Raw genomic sequence first — 22,197 nt, 5'->3', positions numbered from 1 at the left:
CTTGAATTTCGGTTGTAAACATGAATACATTATTTTTTAAGATTTATTTTTATTTCTTTATTGTGTAGACAGTGTTCTGCCTGCATGTATACCTGCCATGCAGAAGAAGGCATCAGATCTCATTATAAATGGTCGTGAGCCACCATGTGGTTGCTAGGAATTGAACAGCCACGTGGTAACTGAGAGCTTGGGCCAAGTCTCTAACCTATTGCTCCTGTTTCTTACCTGTTGTCTTAGTCACTGTTCTACTGCTGTGAAGAGACTGCGTGACCAAGGCAACTCTTATTTTCAAAAAAGCATTTGACTGGGGGCTTGCTTACAGCTTCAGAGGCTCAGCCCCTTTATCATCATGGCAGGAGCATGGTGCCAGGCACTTGTGGTGCTGGAGAGGTAGCTGAGAGATACATTCTGATCTGCAAGCACAGAGAGAGAGGCACACTAGGCCTGGCTTGGGACTTTGAAACTCCAAAGCCCAACCCCAGTGACATACTTCTTCCAACAAGGCCACACCTCCTAATCCTTCTTAAATAGTGCCTCTTCCTGATGACTAAACACTCAAATATATGAGCTTGGGGGGGGGGGCTATTTTTTTCCCAAGATTTATTTATTAATTTTGTGTATCTGTGTATACAAATGCACGCCAGAAGAGGGCATCAGATCACATTATAGATGGTTGTGAGCCACCAAGTGCTTGCTGGGAATTGAACTCAGGACCTTTGGGAGAGCAGGCGGTACTCTTAACCTCTGAGCCATCTCTTCATCTCTACCGAGAACACTCTTGGGGCATAGCATGGTTCTTTCCATCTTTCGGAGGCCACTGAGGCTATTCCTAACACCCTACTGCAAAGCACATTCTGAAAGCAGGTCTAGAGATAGCGGCGTGCAAGCGGGTCGTCGTCTGCTCACACATCGACTCCAAGCATCACAAATGAGGGACAGAAAGGTCTGAAATAAACTGGAGTCAGGGAAGCTGACAGTTGACAGGACTAGTAAAGGGGACAGCATCCTCAAAACAAATGCTGCTAAGATAGGGCAGCTAAGCAAGCAAGAATGAAGGTCTGAGGTATTCAAGAGTGGTGTGATCAACTTTGATAGGGCAGGCCTGGAGCCACCATGTGGTTGCTGGGAATTGAACTTGGGACCTCTGGAAGAGCAGCCAGTGCTCCTAACCACAGAGCCATCTTTCCAGCCTGGGGTGGGGGTGGGGGTTGGAGGGCGGCACATTCTTATACAAACCAACATATATGTAAATCACTTGCTGTATGTAAAAGACTAAGGACCTGGCCCGTGGATAAATACTTGACAAATGATTGTTGTATTAGAAATGGATGTTATAAAATCCCTTTTCTGCTTTTTGAGAAAGAAACAGATGTTGTTCTTTGCTAACCAGTTATGATGCCTTCTGAAAGGTTTTCTAGCAGAAATGTATTAAGTGTTCTCAGAACTAACTAGGGGAATTCAGCAGAAAGAAATTTGTGTGTCTGGAGAAGGTCTAGTTGGAAAAAATTTTCCTTTGTGGACGAGAGTAAGTCCTTCTTACTGCCACATAGCTCTTCTCTGTCTGACCCCCCTTCAACCCTGCAGGCAAATGGAAGGTTAGGAAACATCGAGAAGGAGGCTTCATTTTTCCCACTCAAAACACAAGGTACCTTTGTAACAGATCCTTCAATATCTGGGACCAATTTTCAGTCCAAATTCTCTGTCAAGGTCAGAGTCCTTAGGCAGCTTTATAACTTTGTGCCTGAAGCTTAGATTTTTCAAATAGTTCTACTGTTTTCCTTTCTTACCACTTTTCCTCAAAAACTGTTGGTCTCATGGCCATGAATAGAAACCCAAAGCCTCTTTATTTTAAGGCCACCAAGCGGTCTTTCCTAGAAGCCAGCTAGGCTACATGGAGAGGAACTTTTTTAGCGCATACTCAACAAAGGGGAAAGTTCTTATTTTGCGAACGGACGACCCAGAAAAACAAAAACCAAAACCAAAACCAGCTGCTCATTGTTTCGTCAAGGGTTATTAGCGATGGTGGGGATTTTCACAGTTCATACCCAACAGTGACACTCTCGGAGGCCTTTTCTGACAAAGAGAGCAACTTTCTTATGTTTAAATCCTGAGAGCAGAAAATCTCATCCTATGTTCTTGTCATAACTATGTGTTTTTAAATCTGCCACAGACTCCTGCTCCTTCATACACGACTCTCTTTCTAACCCTCTCTCATCAGGGGATACAAATTTCCTTCTGTATTTATGCCTTCTTTTAGGCTAGGGTTCCCTAGCTTTTCTAGACTGTGCGTAAGTCTTGAGTTATAATTGCGTTTTCCTAGCTCTACACGTGTAAGAAGGCAACTCGTTTCATCTGTGTCATAGGCCCTCGAATACTGCGTCACTTTCCTGTCCTTTCAATTAGCAGCTTCTTCATGGGCATTCGAGGTCGCCAGACAACATTACCCCAGCTTTCATGCATGTTGTCTCAAAATGTCTGCCTATCGTTTTCTCTAGAGTAGTTGGTATTTACCGTCCCTGCTTTTGAGAGGATGTGTGGCTTTCCCACTTCACAGACACTCTTTCGACTGTTTCAGTGGTTGTTGTCTGTGTACAGACTGGTGGCAAGTTCCTGGGATTAAGTGCTCCTCCTCCTTAATTTCACAAATGCTGGCGTTACAACTGTATACCATCATGCCTGGCTTATTTCATATTCTTTAATCCTGGGCCACCATTCCTTGCTTTTCAACTTCTGTTTCTCCTGCTTCTTTTCAGATAGCAAACATGCTGTCTATCCTATAGTTTTAAAAAACAAAAAACAAACAAACAAAAAACAAAACAAAAGAAAGAAAGAAAGAAAAGAGAAGAAAAAGAAAAACAACAACAACAACAACAAAAGTGTCCTCAAACCTTGTGTTAGGTATTTTGGGTTTCATCTCTGTATCGATTCTCTGCCTCCCCCAGTTGGGTCCGCATGGTTTTGGGGGAGTAAGTCCACAGACCTCATCTAGGGTGGAGCAGTGGTACCAACCAGGGCATCTCAGCCACTGGTTTAGGTGAGGATGTCTCCATCTAAGCCAATGGAATAAATCTGGCAGTTTCCTGGAAGGTGATGCGTGCATTCAGGGATCCTAGGGTTGTTATGGATGAGTCTACACAGAAGACAGAAACAGAGCTGAGAACAACTCCTCAGAAAGCTTACCTGCCTGCAATGTCCCTTCCTGAGGATAGCCGACGAGTTCCCATCATTTAGTCCCTGTTTTGACAGGTTTCCAGATGTTTCAAGTGAAGGGTCCCAACTAACTCACTGTGGTGGCTGAAAACCACATCCATACTTTTTTTTTTTTCAACACCATAATGTATGTGGTTCTGAGATACAAATAAGGAAGACTTCATAGCTAGGCATGGTGGAGGAGCCTGGAGAGTGGAGGTGGGGCGGGAGGGGGACAAGAATCAGTTCAAAGTCAGCCTCAGATGCATGCATGCAAAGCCAGCCTGGATTATGTAAGATGCCGCATCAAGGTAAACAAGCAAACATAAGACTTTCTCCCCATTCTTCCCCTGTGGTCTTATTCTCTCCTCGACAGCTCTTTCCTGATCTTATAACTGAATCCACTGGGTCTGTATCATATTTGGGGTTACGCTTAGCTGATCAGCGTGCAACACATTTTCAGAAGGTTAAAATGGCAGATAAGAACGGTCAGCCTGCATCATAAAGACAGCTGACGGAAACACGACTGTGCATACTCAATTTGCCTTACTAATGTGTTAGAAAGAAGTGACTCTGAGCCGGGCGTGGTGGCGCACACCTTTAATCCCAGCTCTTGGGAGGCAGAGGCAGACGGATCTCTGTGAGTTCGAAGCCAGCCTGGTCTACAAAGCAAGTCTAGGACAGCCAAGACTACACAGAGAAACCCTGTCTTGGAAAAAACAAAAACAAAGAAAGAAGTGACTCTGGGCATGGCCAGCCTTCCCCCCAGAAATTTTCAGTTGAAAAGAAGGAAAGGACACCAAAAGGAACATTAACACAGGAGTTAGTGCTTAATGGTGCCTTGCCCTGCTTAGAGATTGGCCATGCTCCTTGCATTTGCCATAGGAGAGATGAGTGTCTGTGTTTGGAAAACACTTGGGTAGCCTAAGGAGGGTTCATGTAGTGAGGGACAGACGTCCCTAGCCAATGGGGACAGAGACGTCGAAGCCCTTGGTCAACAAAAACAAGACTGAGCTTGAAAGACCTTCGGGTCCTGGCTAATGTTCAACAGCCTTGGGAGGGCCTCTGGGCCCCTTGTCCAGTCCATCCCAGAAGTCCTGGCTGCCAAACCAGTTGCAGTTTTCAGTCCTTCCTCTACGTGACTCTTTCACTCTTCAAGAAAGTTGAATAGACACACAATTGACTGGATATGCTCTTCTGAAGTTTCACACAAGTGTTAACATCTATCTTTAAGTACTGTTCTAGGGAGACATGGAAATAAATTCCAACCACTGGGAATCATGCGCCTTCTCCTAAAAGATGTGAAGGATAGAGGATGTTATCTTACTATCTTATTACTAGAAACACCAGGAGTATTTTAATGGTTTTTATTTCACTTATTTTATGGGTGTCTGGGCTGCATGTATGTCTGTGCACCACATGGCTGCCTGGTGCCCACAGAGGCTGGAAGATGGCATTGGATCCTCTGGAACCAGAGTTACGGATGCTTCTGAGCCACCATATGGGTTCTAGAAATCAGTCACAGGTCCTCTAGAAGAGTAGCCAGTAATTTTAACCATGGAGTTACCTTTCCAGCCCCAAAATAGCCAGATAGTTTAAGAAAGATAAAAATCACTTTATTTTGTTTTACATTACAGTTTTGGTTCATGCTAAGATTAAATACAGACATGTGCATTTGTCTTCCAACTTAAAAAAATATAGAATGTGCAACAGGGCTTATCACATAAAAAGTATTTTTCCCCATTCAGGAAAATACTAGAAGAATCACTGTAATTCAGGATTTTAAAATTAACTTACAGGTGTATGTTACATTTTAAATTTAGGTAATGAGATTTCCATATGTCTTGGCCACTGAAACAAAGATCCAGAGAAAAACTTCATAAAAATGTCTCCTTAAAACCATGTGTGTGTGTGTGTTGTGTTTCTGTGGGAACAAAGGTAGAGAACGTTTTAGAAACAATAATGAATTATGTAATTAATAAGTACTTTATCATTATGGCATACCCGTGGAAGGGTTTTTGTGCAATCCTCACACACAGGATTAAAGAGTCATTTGTAAAACCTTTTCTTGTACAAGAAAATAAAATCTGTCACATCTACATTAGCTCTCACATCATAAGAAAAGTGTTGAGCTATGAGAGGAAAAGTTAATGCTTTTTAAAAAAAAAGCCTCCTATAAATTGTGCAATTATAAGCTCAAAAAAATAAAACCCTACAGGCTTAGATTTTACTTTGCTGTTGGACTACAGTGTAGGACAGTGGTTCTCAACCTTCCTAAAGCTGTGACCCCTTAACACAGTTCTTCATGTTGTGGTGACCCCACCCATAAAATTATTTTGTTGCTACTTCACAACTGTAATTTTGCTACCGTTATGAATCATAATGTAAATATCTGATATGAAACCCCCAAGGGATTGTGACCCACAGATTGAGAACCACTGGTATATTCCTATTCCCAATTCTTTTTATGGGGACTTTTTGTTTATTGGCCTCGAACTCAGAGATTCGCCTGCCCCTGCCTCCCAGGTGCTAGGATTGGCAATGCGATCACTGCCTGGGCTCCACTCCCAGTTCTTAATGTTATACACTGAAATTCTCCAGTTTTTAATTTCCTCCTTATGTTCACCTCATTTACACAGCTTGAGGCTCAGTGGTGAGCCCAACCATAGGATTCCCAAGGGTGAATTGGCTGTGTCCATTCTGTGCTTTTGTAGCAGGACACCTGAGGGACGGTAATTTATAAACAAACAACAACAACAACAGAGATGAATTTCTCACAGGTCTGGAGGCTGGGATTCAAGGCAGAGGGAAGGGGGCGGGGGGAGGAGAGAAAGAGAAGAAGTCCTAACCTGGGCTCATTTTTTTGTTTGTTTTGTTTTGAGAGAGGGTTTCTCTGTGTAGCCTTGGCCAGGCTGGCCTAGTATCCACAATGGTCCACCTGCCTCTGCCTCCCAAGTGCTGAGACTACAGGTGTGAGCCACCATGACTGGCTCCTGGGCTCATTTTTTTAAAAATCAAGAACCTACTCTTCCAATAACTAACACACTCTCAAAATAATAACACGAATTTTAAGAGCAAAGCCTTCAAGACATCAATCATATCCCTTCGACTTCCTGAATCTCCAGAAGCCTCCTTATAACATTCATCACACAGGGATATCCCTCAAAGCCAGTTGGTTCAAAGGTGTTGGGCTTGCTTGCTTGTGACCCTGCTTCAGCTGTCAAATAATAAATGAGAAAGGACCCAAAGCCACATCATCAGGTGCTCTTCAAGACAACAATATTTCAATAAAATTACCAAGGCTACACAGAGAAACCCTATCTCGAAAAAAATTTACAATAATTATTCATCAAACGTTGCTTAGCAACCGGGGCACAGTAGTACACACCTGTAATCCCAGCACCCAGGGAGGCAGAAACAGGTGGATCTCTGTGAGTTCAAGGCCAGCCTGGTCTACAAAGTGAGTCCAGAACAGCCAAGGCTACATCCTTGAAACCCTGTCTCAAAAAAAACAATATTGTTTTGGATGTCAAACATCATAGGAATATTTTCCATGGTCCTCCCAATGGTCTCGTAAGTTTATTATTATTTTACATAAGAAAGGTGAGATATCGAATAACTTATCCAAGCTCGTAGTAAATAAGGGGCAGGACAGGGATTTAAGTCCAGTTTGGATCTAGTATCACGTTCTTTCCACTATTAAGCCCTTTCGACAATGGTTCTTTGATGTCATACTAGAAGAACTTCTTAAAAGAAGTTAAATTCTTTTTAGCTCAAAGAACTTATCGTAGAGCTCAGCTTCTTGGGAATGTGTCTTCTGGAACACGGAGCATAGTCCTGCATCCTACATAGGTCTCTATGTGATGAAGACCAAGAGACACTGATACCATGCAGCAGTCTAGGTAGGCTTCAGGGCAGCAGGTTTGGAAACAGGGTCACCCTCTGCTGAGGAGGAGGAGGAGGAAGAGGAGGAGGAGGAGGAGGAGGAGGAGGAGGATAAAAAGGGAAGGCAACTCATTACAAAAGCATCATAGTCTGTCTATCCTCTGACTAGAGCCAGCGAGACAACACATTGTGTTAACACATAAAATCCCAAAGTGTAACTTAGAGCATAGCTGGCTGGTCATTTGTTTCACCTTCTCTTTGGGCAAAAGATTCTATAAATTCTTTATGTAGAGGCAGAATAAGAAGGCCGTATATGGTTTTGCCTCTGTCTCCATTTATGGAAGCTTAGGTAAGTTGGGTTTTTGTTTTGTTTTGTTTTGTTTTGTTTTTTAACTTGCTTTGGGGATTATTTTCAGTAGAGTTTATTACTAAGGTTCTTCTTAGCTTTAAAATTCTGCATTTCAACTAGCAATGCTAACTATACATGTGCTTATATGAACCCTGTTGGAGGTTGGTCTGATGTATTTTGTTGTTAATTACTGCTTGCTGTCTCTGAGACCTACCTTGCCTAAGAGCCTAACTTGTTTGACCAATAGAAGGCCATCACACCTGGGCAGGGCAAATGGGATAGGCATGGCTAAGGTTCCTGGACTTGGGGAGACAGAGAGAATCTTGGGAATAAGAGTGACCAGAGGAGACATGAGGAGAAGTTTCACCATTATGGGTTAGGTGGAGGAGAAGCGCATGGCCTATGTGGATGGAGGATTTGGCCCAGATAAAGAACATTAGCAAGTATATGGGATTATGGATGGGAGGTATCTTGATAGAAATTATTAGAGCCAGATGACATGGGATTGGGACAGGGATCCCATACCTGCCCCATTATGGGATGTAGTTTAGGGGATTAATATTTGCCCTGCTCCAGGTTAACTAAGGCTATTTTAAAATATAACCACTGTCTGTGACTTGATTGACTGCTAGGGGTTTAGAAAATACTGCCATAATAATAATTATAGACCTGATAATAAACATTAATAGGCTTAGTGGTAACCCAACTTGGTTGTAGATTATAGAATTACTGTAAACAAGAAAGCAAATGATGGGCCGGGCAGAGCGGTGCACACCTTTAGTCCCAGCTCTTGGGAAGCAAGAAGCACGCAGATCTGTGTGAGTTCAAGGTCAGCCTGGTCTACATAGCAAGTCAGGCCTACATAAAGAGATCCGGCAAGCAATCAGGGTCCATCCTCAGGGAGAGGCTGCTGTGCGTGCCTGACTCTCGTCAGCTATTAGGCCATATCTAGACAACAGACCTTTACTTTAGTTACTGGATATCCACCGTGTTTGGTCATGACCGCCATTTTATGTAACTCACTCTCCTTCTAAATGTACATCAGAGTAGACAGGCCTAGGTGAGAATAGGTTACACACGGAACCTTAGCTTCAAGGTAGTCTTCAAAATGTTTGCTTTCCCATCCAGTCTTTGTAGCATAGAAGTTGTGTTAAGATGGGCATGTGGTGCTCGTCTCTAATCCCAGCACGTGGGAGGCAGAAGCAGGCAGATCTCTGTGAGTTCGAGGCCAGCCTGGTCTACAAAGTGAGTCCAGGACAGCCAAGCCTACACAGAGCAACCCTGCTTAGAAAAACAAAACAAAACAAAAAGTCGTGTTTTAAGGAGTGTATGTTAAGAAAGCAGATGTGCAATGTCCATGTGTTAAAATGATATACCAAAAAGGAGAGAAGTATACATATCATAATGTATTTTGATATATATGTCATGTTTTATTTAATGATTAGGTTATATTTGGAAGAGTATATAGTTTGCTGGTTTCATTGCATGCATATGGTAAAGGGCAAAGTAAGACAGCTAAAATGTCATCAGGTATTACAATTTTATTAGAGCATTATTATATATTTGGAGTGTCGTTGACTAGAAGAAATAAGCATTGTTATGCAACCCATGATTATATAGAAACATATGCAGTTTAAGGCTCCATACTCAACTTGCAAACCTGCAATTTGAGAAGCACAAAAAGTCTCATTTTTTTTTAAAAGTATGAATTAAAATTTTTAACAAAACTCTCTTAAATCATAAAACTTTGGATGTTTTGGCTTCTAAGCATTGGCTGATTTTTTTTTTTTTTAACCAAAAATATTGCTTGGGGCTCTAAGCGATGGCTTAGAGGTTGAGGGTGCTGCCTACATTGCAGAGGGCACAGGTTCAGTTCTCAGCGTCCATGTGGTGGTTCATAAGCATCTGCTACCCAAGTCCCCGGTGACCCCGAGGCACAGGGATGCCATCTACCCTCTTGGATCTCTGGTCTGGAAATGGGATAATCCCCATTTTGGTTTAGGGTAGCCAGAGGGTGGATTCAGACAGAAACAACATCCTACATCAAACTGGGAAGGACACGGGAGATGGCTAGCATGGCAGCTGTGCAAGGGTGACACAGATTCATGAGTCATTCCATAGTTTTCTACTGAAAAACAAACAAACAAACAAGACCAACAAAACCAAACCCACGGTTTAGAAAACATTGGTCTCCCTGTTGGGCTAGTGCCCAATTATAAGTGAGTATATACCATGTGAGTCTTTCTGCTTCTGGGTTAACTCACTTATTATGATCCTTTCTAGTTCCATCCATTTGTCCACAAATTTTGGAAATTCCTTGTTTTTAATAGCTGAGTAGCATTCCATAGTGTAAATGTACCACAGTTTCTTTATCCATTCTTCAACTGAGGGACGTTTAGGTTGTTTCCACCAGGAGACTCTGGTGCCCCGTATTTGACCACTTCCCCTGGTGGCACTCAGAGAAAGAATAGGAAGGCTACCAAGATGAGGCTTGATACGCTGTGACCATATGGTGAAGGAGAAGGTCCCCTTCTGTCACAGACGTAGAGGAGGGAAATAGGGTTAAAGAGGAAGGGAGGCTGGGACAGGAGGAGACAAGCAAGGAGATAACAACTGAGATGTGATTTGAATAAATTAATTTTTAAAATGGGAAGAAAAAATAAACCATTGGTCTCTGTAGTTTCTAAGGTGTTGGTTTCCTGGATTTGCCTGCAGGAGGAGATGGGATTGTTCTCTGTGTTTTCCACTGGAGTCCAGCAGCACTGTAGGTAAACCTAGGGCTGTTTGACTGTGACACGCTTCGTCTTGATTTGATTATGGGTATGTATGGCTCACCCTCTGCTGCCCATATTTTGATGAACGTTGAGTTGAGTAGTTTGATATAGTGATTCTCAAAGTGTGATCCTGAGCCACTCAGCTTCCAAATCCCCCAAGAACTTGTTAGAAACTTGAGTACAGACCCCACACTTGCTTGGGTAGTACTGAAAGGTGGCATTGCTTGTGGTCATTTTGGGTTTGTTTTTTTGCTTTCTATTCTGGGCATCGAACCCAGAACCTTGCCTAATGTTAAGCAGTCAAGGCTTCAGCACTTGTTGCTCCTGTGGAAGACCCAGGTTTAGTCCCTAGTCCCCACACCATAGCTCGCAATATCCGTAACTCCAGTTCCAGGGAATCTGATGCCCTCTTCTGACCTCTGGGTACGAGGCGCGCGCGCGCGCGCACACACACACACACACACACACACACACACACACACACACATCTTTTAAAAGGCAGATGAACAGTAAAGCTCTGTAGTCCACACAGAGGAGTAAAGGGTAGCAATGGTGTCGAACATCTTGCCAGAAACAACTTGCTGGGCAGTGGTGGCGCACGCCTTTAATCCCAGCACCTGGGAGGCAGAGGCAGGCAGATCTCTGAGTTCAAGGCCAGCCTGGTCTACACAGAGAAACTCTGTATTGAAAACAACAAAAGAAACAACATAAGAGAGTTCATAAGGGAGAAATAACTTTACTGAAGGAAAAAAATAGTGTCAACTTAGATTTTAAAACTCAGCAAGTGATCTCAAAATTGAAGGTGAAATACTATTTGTCTCATTTGCATGAACGCTGAAATAATTCAACACAGCACAATTGAAGTATAAGCAACGATTAAAAAAAATTTCTTCTCACCAGAGGAAAGTAATCCTAAGATGTCTGTGCCCACAAAATGAGCAAAGGGTCCTGTTTATAGAGAAAAACAAAACAAAACAAAACAAAACACCCAACAACAACAACAACAAACAGATAAATGTAAAAAAATGCATTGATTTTCTCATTAAAAATAAATTATTTCAAAGGTATTTGGGCAGATTGAACAAGAAGGCTCTGAAAATGTGTACAATGTCTTGTATAAAGACTTTATAGTATAATATAAAATGTAAATTTAAAGAGAGATGTATGACAGTGGCTTCAGAAAACCTCAGAGGTGGAAGGAGAAAGGTTAGAAGGTCTTTGTCCTACTTGTGCAGGGATAACATTGTCATTTAAGGTAGGTTGTAGTAAGTCTAGGATAAGCCCAAAAGCGATCACCATCACCGGACCACACAAATAGTTTTAGCTAAACAGGCCACCAAAAGGGGTAAAGAGAATCACAAAAATTTTACGTCATCCAAAAGAAGGCAGAAAATAAGGAAAAGAGAACAAAGAAGAGATGAGTCACAGCAAAAACGGACAGGGAGAGGCCGTGGACCACGTTGCCGGGGCACCAGCCTGAACTCCAGTCAACAGGCTGACTTTGATCTCTCTGCATCAAATTTCTCTTCCACAGTTGAAGAGCAGAGGATTAGAAACTTGAATTAACCGTGGTTACAACAGCAAAACTTGCTCCTGGCAGTGATTTCTCTTCTGACTTCAGCATTTCACGGAAAGCAAGTTCAGCCAAGAGCCGCACAGAGTCCTTCCCTAATTCTGGGTCTTAAAGCAGAACAAGCCAGGCAGGGCTCCAAAGGGAAAGCTTTTCCCTCGGCCCTGTTGAGGTTTTAAGAGACCCTGTAGACCTTTTGGCCAGACAATTGTTTTGTAGGATAATGGCTGCTCTTTTGTAGGCCGCTGCTTGCAGGGGTGGGGGTGGGGGGGAAGGGGTGTGTGTGGGGTGACCCCTAAGGGGCCTTCTCTGTGCCATGCCACCCTCACTTGGCCTTCTGAACCCATCCGTTCCCTTTCAGCTCCCGGCTTCCCCCAGTGCCAGCATCTTATCTAACGTTGGCGTCTGCTTCAAAAACAGTTTTTAATCTCTTCCCATCTCTCTGGTTTACTTCATACCCATTTGCTCTTCGCATCTTCTTTTGTGGTCTTGAGGGCTCGAGCAAGGCCTTGCACAGTAAGTACACGCTGAGCAAGCTCTACAACTGCCGGGGCTGGATCCCAGCTCATCCTTAGCATCGTAATACAAACCTGCCTCTGCTCAGCCAGATGTGTATCACAGTAGAGTGTGTAGCTTGACTGGATGTCCGCAGCGGAGGCAAAGACATGCCGCCACAGGTTGAAACAGGCTGTCTTCTGCCTCCAAGCCTCTTCTATGGCCACTGTTTAGGAAAAGTGGTGGGCTACCTCGTGTAGACTGGGTAAATCAGTGAAGGAAAACGCGAGAAACTGTAAAGTTTGGAAACCAGAGAGGAGAGTGCAAGGGGCTAAGGGAAAACCGGCGTCCCATAGACCTGGGTGGGGGGGTGTGGGGAACGGGGAACGGAGGGGGGGGGCGGGGGACCGGGGGGGGGGCGGCAGGCAGCAGATATGTGAGCGAGGGTTGGAATGTGGGCAGGGCCTGGATTATATGATGGGGGGGGGGGAGGTGGGGGGCGGGGAGAGAAACTCCAGGATGTGTAGGACTTTGAGAGTGAGGGAAAAGGAAGGTGGACAACAAATGCGTCCCTCAGAGACCTAGGAAGGATAGAAATCCCTTCAGTTGAATTTTGGTTGTTGTATTTGCCAGGATAGGGAGGGAGCACAGACTGTCCCCCCCCCCATGGGTGGGGGGCACTGAAGTGGACAACTAGTGTGTTTGGTGGCTAATGCCCTTTGTCTTGTCTCCATAAGGCACCTGCATCTCTTTTAGGGACTGGCCCGTTTGCCCGGGCTTCTCATGGCATTGGCTTGGCTTTAACCCAGTTCCAGTGAGGAGTGTATGACTTAGACCTGCCCAGTCAGAGAGCCACACTCTTACCAGCTTGGAGTAGCTGGGAAACTGTGCGTGGGATTTATTTTGAGCTGGTAAGAGTCACACTCAAAGCAGTTGAGAAAGAGAAATTCTGCTGAGTTCAGAATTTGTCCATGATAGTAACTACAAAGGGAGGTGAGTAAGGGCAAAAATTGGAGGAACCAGGCCTCCCAGTGACTCGACAAGCTCTATGCTAGCCCACACTGCAGCAGACCTTTGGCTTTTAAATTAGATGAGTCAACAGCCCCCCTGCCCCCCTCCCCCCATTCCACACATGATTAGATGGTGGAAGCGGAGGCACTCCCCCGCCCACGCTTTTGGTTTATGTAAGTCTGAGCAGTGTGAGTTGGGTTTGAGCCACTTGGAACGCAAAGACGTCTCAATTATACCACATTGGCCTTACCAAAGCTATACAACATTTATGTCACCTATGATAATGGCATGTCCCCACAATAAATATTTCACGAGGACAGGAAACATATCTTTATGTGCCCCCTCATATATCCCCCACCTCTTACTGTGATATCTGGGTTACTTTGTGTAAGTCATTAAATGCAGCCTAATCAGTTCCTTATGTTGTGCTGGCAAGACTCTTCTCAGAGCCCCTGGATTTCTTTAAGGAGAAAATATCCCTAAAAGTCCTGGGGTGGAGACAGTAATGGAATCTTAAGTCTGCATGACACTGGAAGTTTGTTCTTTTCCCATCCCAAGGACCCAGTGATCTTTCCTAACATAGAAGGTGGGCACTTTTCTGCTCACAGTTTGAGATACAGTATGCTGTGGCAGCAATCGTCACAGCTGCTGGAGCTTGAGGCGCCTGCTCACACTGTGTTCACAGCCAGGAGGGGAGAAGCAAGGGATGCTGGTGTTCAGTTCTCTTCCTCCTCCTTTTCCTCCTTCCTCTTCTTTTGTTTTTTTGAGACAGAATTTCTCTTGTAGTCCTGGCTGTTGTGGACTCGCTTTGTAGATCAGGCTGGCCTTGAACTCACAGTAATCCATGTGCCTCTGCCTCCTGAGTGCTGGGATTAAAGGTGTGCGCCACCATGCCTGGCTCATCATCTTTATTTTATCCAGCCAGACCCCCCTCCCCTGCCTCTATAGAATGGTGCTGCCCCCATTTCGATCTTCTCGCCCTAGTTAACTCAATGTACACAAGGCTGATGTACGTGTACTCACAGACGTGCCAAGCGACTGTCTCCAGGTGAGGGTAGAGCCTTAGATTGACAATCCATCTAAGTCACCAAAGACTTTTTTCTTAAAGGGCACTTAACCTACTATTACATACACAGTCGGTGCATTTACAGTGTCTGGAGAGACAACCGAAACACGGTGGGTTTCACAATGCCTGAGGAGTGGGGTCCCTGCCGCCAGCCAGAGCATCCTCCTTCTCTAGGAAGCTCAGCCAAAACCAAAGCAAAACCCGAGGGGGAAAAGCAAAGAGGGAACATAGCAGGGCTCCCCTTGGCCAGCTTGTCATTTCCTCTCTAATCTGTTTGTCTGCTCCACACTTTGTTTCTCTCTTTCAAAACAAAATGGTCAGCTAAGTTCACAGAGTTGAGCCTGCTGTGCATAGATAGCTCGTATTTCATTTGTTGATTTTTATCAATTAATGAAAGCACAGTGGTGTTGGAAGCTGTGGCTAGTCAATGCGTAGTATATTGAGTTTAGTAAGCAATTCCTGTAAATTCTGATCTGCCTCCCCCTTTTTGGCATCTTTTCCTCCTCTTCCTTTTCCTCCTCCCATCCTCCTTACTGATAAAAGTAAGTGGACAGGATAAGATATGTGCGTCCCTTCCTAACAGGGTACCTAGACAGTCCACAGATACCTGGACAACCTTCTTGTTTATTTGCTTGTTTTTTTTTTTTTTTTTCGAGACAGGGTTTCTCTGTGTAGCCTTGGCTATCCTGAACTCACTTTGTAGACCAGGCTGGCCTCGAACTCACAGTGATCCACCTGCCTCTGCCTCCCGAGTGCTGGGATTAAAGGTGTGCGCCACCCCGTCCGGCTTGGACAGCCTTCTTAACATTACATTTAAGCATTAGCTAACATAATTACAGTAGCCTTAGATGTCAATATTGATGGTTAAGTCCCACAACTTACACACAGGAAATATTGGTTAATCGGGCAAAATTTTGCAAATTAGCAAGGAGTGACCTTGATCAAGCTGTTTTAGCCTTAGCCAGTAGGTCAAAGGATTTACCTATGAGAGGGAGAGGGGAGTTAGCCACTCAGTTATCCGGCGTGGTTTTGCTTGATTAGTGGATCTTTGAGACTTGTTATTTTAGAGACTTCACAGTGATTAAAATTTCCCCCTTAAGCTTATAGTATACTTAGTAGTTTCTCATCTTGACTTTGGCCATATAGATTAAGGTACAAGGAGGACCAGGGATGTGGAGATCGCTTTTCCCAGAGATGCCCTTGCACGCCTCCTTCGCAAAGTGATGCTGACACTCCTACTCTCCGGAGGTGAGATTCAGGCTTCTTCTTCTCTTCCTCCTCCTCCTCCTCCTCCTCTTCCTCCTCCTCTTTTTCCTTCTCCTTCGCGCTGAACCCCGACTAGTCTGAAAGTGACCCCGTGAGACCTCATAGGTGAAGTCACAAAGGTGAAGTAACTTGTACTTAGGGCTTTTAAGACCCAGGATCTTCAAAGCCAGCCACGACTTGGTGAGAACACACACAGGGCTGTAGGGAGACAGCTCACACCCCAGCTCTGGCTGTGATGTAGGAAACTCTCAGAGTCAATGAGGATGTGAAAAGAATGATTATTTAAGTGCTTCTAGCAGCAAAACCCAGACTGGGCATTGGGAGAAAGTCTGGAAGAGGTTGCCTAGCTGGACTAAGTACTCCCCAGAGTTTTAGGAGCTGATAATGGTTTCCAGATGGTTTTATGTCAACTTGAGACAAGCTAGCATCATCAGAGAGGGGGAGCTTCAAATGAGAAATGCCTCCATAAGATCGGGCTGCGGGCAAGTTGGTAGGCATTTTCTTAATTAGTGACTAATGTGAAAGGGAGGTGCCACACCTGGGCTGGTGGTCCTGGGCTCAATAAGAAAGCAGGCTGGGCAAGCCAAAAGGAACAGCACTCCATCCGGGCCTCTGCATCAGCTCCTGCCTCCAGGTTCCTGCCCTGTTTGAGTTCCTGTCCTGACTTCCTTCAGTGATGAACAGTGCTGGGGCGTGTAAGCCCCCCCCCCAAAAAAAACAAAAACAAAAACAAAACCAAAAAACAAACAAACAAACAAAAACCCCAAAACAACAACCCTTTCCTCCCCAAGTTGTTTTGGTCATGGTGTGCCATTACAGCAGCGATTAACCCTAACAAAGACAGAAGTGGTACCAGGGTAGTCGGGGTATTGCTGTGATAGACGTGACTTGTTTTTGGAAGGATTGTGGAAGAAATCTGGAACTTTGGGATAGAAAAGCTATTGCTTCTTCCAAGCTTGGTGAGCCGTTCTGTGGGAGCTTGGAAGATAAAGAGTGTTGAGAGCAGAGAAGATGATGGCGGCCTGGCTTGTGGGGCTCCAGAGGGAAGTTTGAGACTCCTCTAAGGATTGTATCAGGACCCTTTGTTAATCTGAGTTAAGAATCTGTAGTTCTGGTCAGCTGGGGCTGAAGACTCAGCTGTGGTGAACAAGAGATCGGAACCACTAGAGTGAAACCTTTGCTGTGCCGGGATACTCAATGCTGGTTGGCTGGAGCTGAGAAGTTAGCGGTGCCTCGCTGTGGTGAAATCTTACCGGGGGTGGGGGGTGGGGGGGCGTTTCCTCAGAGTCAGCACACAGCAGCCGTGTTCCAGACGTGGTCAAGGTTGTACTATGCACTGGCAGCTGGACGTGGTAGAGTCAGTCACCCAGGTGGTAAATAGTTTTGAAGGCATCATCAAGGGGTCAGTGGAGAGAAGCTAAGGCTTGGTGCTATGTGGCAGGGCTGGAGTCCCCGAAGAGAGGCCAGGAGAGGCCACTGCTGAAAGCGCAGCCCAGTTACAGCAAGAGACCCCAGCGTTTCAGAGATGCCTGAACCATGAGATACCAAGAGCAGCACCGCAGAGGTGGGGTAGAGCCAACCGAAGGCTAGAAGACAAGCTGTGTGTGCGGCAGAGGGCGGAATTCGAGAAGTGACCCGAGCCCTGTGGAGGAATGCACCACATTGTGAGCGGATCCCAGACACTGGACACTGTAAAACTAACTTTTACTTGCCTATTTTAATTGTTGTCTGGGAGGCTCACTGCCTCTGTCTGCTAATCTAGGTTTAGTCCTGGAAGCTTCTAGCCTCTGTACGATCTAACCTAGGCCTAGAATGTTTTCAGCCTCTGAGACTTAACTGCTTAATAAGCTCACCCTTACTTGTTCTTTCTGAGCTCTGGGCTGGCTGGTTCAACTCAGCTGTTCTGGCTCAAACTCCTCTCCCAGCTGACTGATTCAATCTGGCTTCTCTCCGCCTGGAATTGCTCTACCTGGCTTCAAACTAACTCCAGCAATTTTTTCTAATCTTCTGGCTTCTTCTCACCCTAAGGTTTGTTCTGTCTTCACCTGTGTCTAGCTTGTTGTCTTAATCAACCTCTGTAAAACGCCTGGTAAAACTGCCTCCCCTCTCCCCTCCCCCTTCTACCCCCCTTAGTAGCTTCCCTTTCCTCTCTCTTGTGAGAGTTGGGCGTATCCTATTTTGTCAAATCTCTTGCTGATTCGTCACCTTTTCTGCCACTCAATGAGACATCACTTTCAAGCATGGGTGCTTCCTTCTACAAACTTTTACCTTCATTGTTTGGGATTAAAGTCATGTACCACCACACCTGGACCTAAGCTTTTACCTGAAACTTGCTCTATATTTGCTTGCCTGTCTCCCGGATTAAAGGCGTGTTTGTGTGTGTGTGTGTGTGTGTGTGTGTGTGTGTGTGTGTGTGTGTGTGTGTTATCATACAGGCATAGAAGGTCTTCAGATGTGATCTCTTGACAGAGCAGCCATGTTCTGAATTAAAATTCCTCTACAGGACACTGAGTTATTTACACAGAAGGAGTTGGGGTTTTCTTTGTTCAGACTGTGACTGTGCCTTGCTTCTTTCCTCTTGAAATGAGGAAGTATTTGGGTTATTTTCTTATTTTACAGGAGCACACCTGAATGACATTTTTTTTTGGTGTATGTGTATGTGGCTTTTCAAGACAGAGTTTCTCCGTGTAACATCACTGGCTGTCCTGGAACTTGATTTGTAGACCAGGTTGTCCTTAAACTCACAAAGATCCACCTGCCTCTACCTCCCAAGTGCTGAGATTAAAGTTGTGAGCCACCACATTGGATCCTCAGAGTGAATGAATTTTTAAAGAGATTTTGGATTTCAAAAAAGACTGATTTTTAAAAAAATACTGAGTTTAAAGTATTTGAGTTTGTAAAGAATGGGACTTTTAAAGTTTGTCAAATGTTTTATATTGTAATGACAATATTAATGTGATCTTGGGCATGAACTAAAGTGGAAGATTTATTGCTTAATAGTGATATGTTTGTGGGTCGGGTTGACATGGGGACAAGTGTGCAGTTTATCAACTTCACACAGCTAGAGTCATCTCAATAGAGAAAATGCCTAAGATCGGCCTGTGGGACATTTTTTTTAAAGTGATTTATTCCACCATCCTGGGTGGTGCCATCCCTAGAATCTTGGTCCTGGGTTCTGTAAGGAAGTAGGCAGAGCAAGCCAGTAAGCAGCCACCCTCCATGGCCTCTACATCCGCTCCTGCCTCCCGGTCCCTGCCCTGTTTGAATTCCTTTCCTGACTTCTTTCAGTCATCAACAGTGATATGGAAGTGTAAGCCAAATAAACCTGTTTCTCCTCCAAGATGGTGTGTTCTTAAGCTACTAAGTGTTAGTGGCAAAAAAAGAGAGGTTCCTGGACCAGGAACGGTGTTCTCGTTAGACTCCTGAGTAGGCTTTTGTGGTCTACAGCAGGGTTTCTTTCGACCACACAGCAATGCATTCTAGAAGGAGACATTGAATGAGGCTATTCTGTGGCACGTAGTAATCATCTAAGCCCTCAGCTCCGTCAAGCCTGGTGAGAAAAGCCACCAGAGCCTGACAAAATTAGAGCTATGCTTCCAAAACCTAAGATGGAAAAAAACAGTTACACGCTACATATAAACATATGATATCATATTTGACTTTTAAAAATGTTTTTTTGTATATAGATGAGCTTGTTGTGGGCATAGATTTTTTCTTTTTTCTTTTTTTTTAGTGTTCTCCCCTTAAAGCCTAGAGGAGTGCCTTGCACAGAAGCACAATAAAAATATGTGGAATGAATGAATGATCATTGTGGTGTTTAGTGTTAATTGTTAACTTGACAAAAATCTGGAGCTACCTTGGAGACAGGCCTCTGAGAATTACCTTTTCTCTGCTATTACACAACAGGAGGGATTGTGTCAGTTAATTGAGGTGGGCAGATTGAGGTTAATTGAGGTGGGCAGCACCATTCCTTAGGTAGGGGATCCTGAACTGTGTGAGAGTGGAGGAAGCAGGCCAAGTGCTAGTGTGTGTGTATTCATCGCTCTCTGTTCATGATTATAGACGCAGTCTGACCAGCTCCCCCAGGCTCCACTGCTGTGACCTCACTGCTCTGATGGGCTGTAACCCAGAACTGTAAGTTAAATAAACCCTTTCTCCTCTAAGTTGTTTTTGGTAGAATGCTTTATCACAACAACAGGAAAAAACAAGACAGAACAAAACTAGGAAAATGTTGGTATCGGACAGAAGACACCAGAAAATTTATTTCTGGAGGGTGGAACTATATGCGGGTATTGTTTGCTTCTTTCTTCTTTCTCCTAATTCCTTGACAATGATCATCTACTCCTCACATGCCATACTTATAAAACACAACGCTGCTTTGTTTTAGTATAACAATAGCTCTAGAAAGGCCCCCGGGGAGAGTCTCTTCCTCCTGTAAATTTTCCTATGTAGAAAGGAAAACAGCTCAGTTTCCATGCCAGTTCTGATTGATTGTTCCTATTCCTGATTACCTAGCAAGCTCTATGGAGGATTTTAAAGCTACACCTGGTTGACTAGTAATGTCTGCTGTGGAGCAAGTATAGTGGATAGGAACGTATGCTTGCCTTGTGAAAACATGCAGGTATCGTTGTCATGTATCTTTACAAAACAGTTATTCTGATGAGCTTTTCAGGTGAACTAAAATCTTAATAGGGGTTAGCGTGTGTGTGTGTGTGTGTGTGTGTGTGTGTGTGTGTAACTAGTAGACAAAGACATAAAGCAGGTTTGAGAATAAAACCTCTATTGCAATCCAGAACTCATGGTTCTGTATGAGTTTTGATATATATAAGAAGGAGTATGACACTCAAGACAGTTCAGTGGGATGATGCTGTTGATAATCAGGTTGCTCTGAGAAATAAGAGCTGATGATTTAAAAGCCAAGAGAGGCTAGAGTGATGGCTCACTGGTAGAGACAGTGGTTTTCTGACTTCCTAATGCTGTGACTCTTCCTCATGCTGTGGTGACCTCTAAACATGAATTATTTTCATTGCTACTTCATAACTGTAACTTTGCTCTTGTTATGAAATGTAGTGTAAATATCTGTGTTTTCTGATTGTCTTAGGTGACCCACTGGTTGAGAACCGCTGGGTTAAGTTCATGTATTGCTCTTAAAGTTGACCAGGGTTCAGTTGCCAGCATCCGTGTTGGATGGCTCCCAACTACCTGTAACTCTAGCTCCAGGGGAATATGTCACCTCTGGCCTCCATGGTTACTAACACTGTCATTCACATACCTAGAGGTGACCCCACACATATGCATAATTATAAATAATCGAATATTTTCAAAGAAAATCATTGACAATGGTGAAAAGCAGGTGTACTGGATCAGCATTCCAATTTTCAGATAGTAGGCGAATATTTGACCTCATTTTTTTAAAGGACGCCTACATCATAGTCCTTGGACTTGAGATACAGTAATCAGTCTTGACTGTCCTTGCATTGTTGTTGCTATGTGACTGCGTTAGGCCACATGACAAAGTGAAATTAGGAGGGTAGATAGAGATGACAATCATTTAACATTAAAGTAGAACCTGTGTTCCCACTGAAATCCCTGGGGTCTCTAAAGGTAGAAGAGAAAGGCAAAGCCACCGAAACCCAGCGAAGGCGATGACTTTTCGAACTGGACCAGAGGACCAGGAGGGAGCTGGTGGCCTGAGCAATCGCTTGAAGGCAGACAAGGGGAGCCAAGAGTTAGGGGCCAGAGAGGCTGGAAAAGGCCAGAAAAGTTTACTCCCAGCACTAGGGAAGGGACTATAGGCCGCTGCCACCTTGGTGTTAGCTCTCTGGGCTCCATGTCAGACTTCTAACCTACGGAGCTACGTAGCAACAAATGTGTGGCATGTAAGCCACCAAGGGACTGATTACGGCTGAAACAGAAAACTGACCTATAGAATATGTTTGTTTTACTTTAAAAAGGAAATGGCTATCTCACAGCCTCTTCCAGCTGTTGACCCTTTGCCCTTTGTAGCTCCCCCTTTACAATTCATCTCTAGTTTGTTCTGAAAGTCTTAGGAAAAAGTTTCTCAACTTCCCTGTATGAAAAGAAAGCAGCTTTGAACCCTGCTGATAAATGGTCTTTCAGACCTGCTTTCCTCTCAAATAATTTTTGTCTATCCAATAAGACCACAAGTCAGTGCATAATTGCAGTTGTGTGTTGCTCCTTGATGGGGGTATGTTCCGGAGATGAGACATTACTTAATTATACCATTGTGCGAACAAGAAAGCATGCTTATCCAAGTTATGGGGCTAAAATGTCACAGGTGGTGTCCTCCTGTGGATGATGTTGACCAAAACAATGTTATTTGGCGGATGACAGAGGCATCATGTTTACCAGCCGACCAGTCTCACCAGCTCAATGGGTTGGTTCTTAAAGGTGCAGTAGTCATAATAGTTTCCGATAGCTAAAGTGATGTCTGTAGCATTGCTTCATTTTTTTGGTATGTATGTATGTATGTATGTATGTACGTACTTACTTACTTACTTTCAGGCAGGGTCTCTTGTAGCCCAGTCTGGCCTCAAACTCCCTAAATTGCTAAGTCCTTGAACTCCTGGTT

The 22,197-nt window shown here is 44.2% G+C and overlaps 1 long non-coding RNA gene across 1 annotated transcript in view; it reads left to right on the top strand.

The window, feature by feature from the left end:
- The first annotated feature begins 16,909 nt into the window (after positions 1 to 16,909).
- LOC311606063 overlaps positions 16,910 to 22,197 on the top strand; it is a 92,757-nt gene continuing 87,469 nt past the window's right edge. Inside the window, exons 1-2 of the long non-coding RNA XR_014782179.1 lie at positions 16,910 to 17,269; positions 19,668 to 19,739. This is a non-coding gene — a long non-coding RNA (uncharacterized lncRNA). The remainder of the gene's footprint in view (positions 17,270 to 19,667; positions 19,740 to 22,197) is intronic.

The sequence above is a fragment of the Acomys minous genome (assembly GCF_964271855.1).
Source record: "Acomys minous genome assembly, chromosome: 9".
Taxonomy (NCBI): Eukaryota; Metazoa; Chordata; class Mammalia; order Rodentia; family Muridae; genus Acomys; species Acomys minous.
Note: the sequence above shows the minus strand (reverse complement) of the source record. Positions and strands in the feature narration are given on the sequence as shown.